The sequence below is a fragment of the Pinus tabuliformis genome, chromosome 3_1, assembly GCF_031772625.1.
Source record: "Pinus tabuliformis cultivar Carrire ecotype Pingquan chromosome 3_1, CPIR1, whole genome shotgun sequence".
NCBI classification, from domain to species: Eukaryota; Viridiplantae; Streptophyta; class Pinopsida; order Pinales; family Pinaceae; genus Pinus; species Pinus tabuliformis.
Window position 1 is genome coordinate 245,381,412 of NC_142301.1, and position 5,265 is coordinate 245,386,676.

The window sequence follows — 5,265 nt, forward strand, 5'->3', positions numbered from 1 at the left end:
CTTTCAATACATCAAGCACTTTCTTTACATGGCATACATGTTCATTCCAATTTTTACTAAATACAAGAATATCATCTAGATATACAAGAACAAATTCATCAATGAAAGACCTAAAGAGATCATGCATGACCCTCAAGAAAGTGGCTAGACCATTGCAAAGTCCGAATGGCATCACCATCCATTCGAATAACCCCTATTTGGTCTTGAAGGTGGTTTTCCACACATTTTTCTTTGCAATTCGGACCTAAAGACAACCACTACGCAAATCCAATTTGGTGAAATAGATAGCATTCTTTAATTGATATAGCAAATCATCAATGTGCGAGAGAGGGTAACAATTTTTCACTGTGATTTTGTTTAGTGCTCGGTAATCCACACACATCCTCCATGTTCCATATTTCTTCGACACTAAGACAATCAGTGAGCCGCACGGAGAAGTGCTCGGTCTGATGACCCCTTGGTTCAGTAGTTCCTGCACCTACTTTTTGATCTCCTCCATCTCAATAGTTGACATCTTGTACATGCCAATATTTGGTAAAGGAGCGTCATGCTGCAAATGGATCTCATGTTGGATTTCCCTCTTTGGAGGTAATCCCCTTGGTTCCTGAAACATCTCATCATAGTTAGAAATTAATTCACATAATTCCTTTTTATGCACATGATCACAACCATGGAAAGCATCGGTTAATTCTGCATCTTTTCCCCTTACAACCATAAGCATGCAACCCTTACTGGAATTCACCAACCTCTTCATTTGTCCTACACTTACAAGGTTGGCATTGATTTTAGTTTGATGAGCCCTTACAATACATTCTACCCATATTTTGTGATTTGGTATTTGTTTTGATGACAAAAGAAGATTTCTTTTCTATCATATAGATATGGACTCCGTAACACCATGCCATAGATATCCAATGGTATCACATCAAGTTCTACCTCATCCACTAACTTAGAAGCAATCACAAATTTAACCTTGCACTGCTTAGTTACATTCAATTTTACTTTATCATGTATCCATCCAAGTGGGTAAGTTTTTTTATGTGGTTTGGTTTCTAATCCTAGCTTCTTTACCAAGGACTCTGAAATTAAATTTTCTTAGGATCTGGTATCAAATAGATTTTCCACTTTTGTATGATTTATGACAACTCTAATATGAAATATCTCAATTCTCTTTCATTCATTAGGAAGAGACTCATCTATTGAACTAGTGCCTTCATGTGATTCGGAATTAACATGAGGTGTAAGAGTACCTTTTGCTCCTGCTTCCATGATCAATGCTTCATCTCTGGAATCAGATCCAAGGTCTTGATGCATAGTTGCCACTGTCTTCTACTTGCCTTTTCCTCCATACTTCTTTGGTCTCTTTTCTAGGTACAATTTCCAACAATGATCATCGTCATGACTTTCCTTTTTGCAGTGAGTGAAATAAGGCCTTTCTCCTTCATCTTTCTTGGTTAATGTCGTCCTCTTCTCCTTTCCCTTTCCTTTCACTTTGGGTTTTCCATTTCGAGGTTTGAAAGGTGGTTTCTTGGAATGATCATCTCTTTCATTTTTTCCCTTGTTCTCAAGATGAATGGCCTTTACATTGGTAGAGTCAATAGTAGTTGGTTCAAACAATAATAATGAATGTCTAATGTAACTATGTAATGATCCAATATACTTAGTTACTACTTTAGGTGAGTCAAGTGCAATGCCCAAATTAAGTGCTTGTTTTCTAAACTTCTCGGCAAAGCTCTGAACATCTTGACCTCTGCCTTGCCTTAAGTATTGCTAATCCATTAAGGTTTTTTTCTTATAACCCAAGGGATAAAATTGTTCCTTTAATGAAAAAATGAAACTAGGCCATGAGGAAAGAATATTACCCGCACTCTTACTGCTTCGCAATTTGCTCTCCCACCAGACGAGAGTGGTGCCACTCAGCCGAAGAGAGGCCAGCTGAACCTTTGCCTCATCCTCTTGGACCTGCTAATTCCTGCAATAGATTTCAATCTGCCTAATCCAGTTATTAAGCTTTTCTGCATTACTTTCACCGTTATACATGGGAAGATGAAATTTGACATCTAATTTAAAGAAAGGTTTCTTAGATTCATCCCTTGAATTTCTATGATGATGGTGATGAGAGGAAGAAGAACTTTCACTCGTGGAAGGAGAAGGAGGGGGTTCTTCTCCACCATTTCCATGTACTAAACCTTGTTCTTCTAGATTTCTCTCTTCTGCTTTCTCTGGCCTTAAAAGCAATTGATCAACCTTTTTTTCCATTGTATAGAAGGTTTTGCGGTAATTGCGCTCCTCTTCATAACGAGCCTCTTCATCTACCATGTTTCTCCTTTGATGTGCACGCCCTGCTTCAGAATCGAAAGATTTAGTTTCCCTTCGCCTCTTCAGAGCTTGTTTCTTGTTAGCATACAAACATGCAATTCACATCTACAAAGACCTGCTCCGATACCACTTGATCCAAGATCTTTTGCTTCTATATGTATTAAAGAATTACATGGATAAATTGCAGCTTAACCATAGGAATTTAATGTGCACATGAGATAAGAGGAGAAACACATAAAAGCATGAAAGAATACAAGAGACTTGATAACGGAGTTTGTCCAATTTGGACTACGTCTTCAAGCCCTGCTCAATCAATGGGGAGGCTTTCATTTATTAAGTGGCATGAGAAAGAAGAGTATAATCAACATTTACAAAAAGGAGTCTTATACCTCCAATATGGAAAATGGTCAAAAAATGGAGAGATTTGTTGCAGAAACTAGCATCACCATTGAGTTCTTGTCGCCGAGAGCTGCAAAATCAATATAAAACTTGCCCAATTTTGACACTGGACCAAAAATGACCCCCAGGAAAACATGCTCAGGCAAGGTTTCGCCCCCTGTCACAGGTCTGCTCATGGTTCTGCCTCCTGCAAATCATGTGTCTCGATATATGTGCATGCTCTCCTCTCCCCAACGCACTGTGCAAAAAGCTTCATATAATGTTCGGTGGGCAGATCAACCAAAGAAACGGTTTGGGCACAATGGTTAAAAATAAAAAATGGTTGAGGAGGGGTCGGGGGATCAAATCCCGCCCCTCCCAATTTAACATACCATATTTCGTTAGTTATTTCTTATATATATAATTTGGGTGGTGGGTCTACCATTCTAATGGCTCGCTCCCCCATCTCCGCCATATGTGTGTCGTGGCACGATAATGTGGAGGGGAAGTGGGGTTGACTGCCCGCCCCCCAACACTATTTAAAACACATTGTTGCAGTGGGTACCGGGGGTGGCGGGGTCATGGCTGCCCACCCCATTTAAATAACACTTTGTTATGGTGGTTCCGGGGCGGCGGGGTCATGGCCACCCGCCCCATATTTTTGTATATTTTTTTATTTTAAAAAAAAATAATGGTTCAACACCCACGTAGAATTTTGCCAAAACCTTGGGGGATAGTAGACAAATTAACGGACCCACAATTTCGCCGGGAAAACTGGCTGGATTCTAGTGCTAGATTCTTGCTAAATTGCGCCCTCCTTAAGCTTACCACATGAGTAAGTCAACCCCAAACTTTAACTGCTTCTATCTTCTTCATACGGACTCAAATTGGAGTGTCATTTGCACAATTGGAATCAGGGCGACGAGCACTTCAATCTGATGTCAAGTTAATTGACTTTTTTCCACTTTGAATTTTGAGCCTTTTTCATCCACTAGTGTCTGGAGATCCACCTGGATCACCGCATCCTTTGATTGGAATACGAAAATGTTTTTGAATTCCCTTTTAATTTGAGATGTCCTCTTGGACTCTTCATCTCTCTTCTTTCATCTCCTCAGATTTGGGTGCTGATTGAACCTCATCTTCCACATCATGTGGACAAAAGGTAAAAGCTTGTCCATCTACCTTCTTTGAAGGACTTTCTACACTAGCACCTTGCATAAGAGTTGTATAAAAACATGAAGATTGTGGAGAAGATGGTGGTTTATCACCATTCTTGTTACCTTCTTCCCTTAGATAACATTCTCCTCTTGGAGGTCTAAATCCTTCACCTTGCAAATTAGTATTCCTCTCTTCATAAAGGACTTTCACCATTTCTGCCATGTCTAAGAAATCCTTTTTGAAGCCTTCACATCCTCTGGCATTCTTGCAGGATCTCCTCCTTGGGACACGCTTGCTTGAAGCTTCCACTGCAATTTGAGGTAAAACTTGGTGGTAGAGATTGTAACAATCTTGCTCTTCTTTCCAAAACCTTCTCCTCAATGAGCTTCAAAACATTTTTACTTGCAAACAGTAGTCAAATACCAACCTGATCTAAATTGGGGCAGATTAGTAATGCTATGCTCATTCCCCTCATCAGAATATAAAAATGTGCTTGAGGTTGTACTCCAAAATAGCAAGTAAAAGCATGAATTTTATGTGTTTTTTTCTTAAGATAGTTTCATGAAGAAAACTTAGAACATGAAACCAAAACACTAAATGGAAGCATGCGTTAAACAATAATACACTAGCCATTAATAAGGGAGTTCACCCATCCTGGGCTATATCTCCTTGGATCAACTCTAATGGCTTGACCCCTTCTCATTATGCTCACAATTCTTCAGATAAAGAGTACATAAATGTGCTGACAAAAAGAGTGGCTAGTTTCCCCTTCAAGGAAACATTATTCTACAAAGAATTCTCACTCTAAACATATGAAAACCTACAATTAGTCATGAAACAATCAGCAAGCTAAGGGCTTTCAAATCAAGACCCCATACTCTAACTTCCAAGAGCATAAACAAGTACAACAATCCACTTGAAGCACTTAAATAAGTCTCCTTGCCCATACACATATAGAGGAAAGAAGAAATACAACTACAGCACTATTGTAATGGTTGTTGCAGAAAGTGCACGGAGGCTGGAATACCCCTACAAGGTCATCTCCACCTTCAAACTCCTCCATAAACTAAATCAACACTCTGGTTGACCAGGGCACCCATAGGCTTCACTTTACAAAAATCCTATCCAGAATTGCTCCTTTCATCCTGAAACCTATTCCAATCAGTTTAGAATGCCCACAAATGGCTATCTAGCCTCTTTTTGCATCCAATTTGGTCGAAAATTGCCTTAGTTATGACTTCTTCCAGTCTCCCCATAATTTCCTCCTCCAAATCTAGTTTACTGCCAGTTAAATTCATTATCCACAGTCTAAACTAGCAGTTCCGCCAAAATCGGTGGTTCCACCATCAATCCCGCCTATCTCGCGGTTAAGGGAAGAGTATTCACACTTGCGGTTATGCCCAGGGGTTA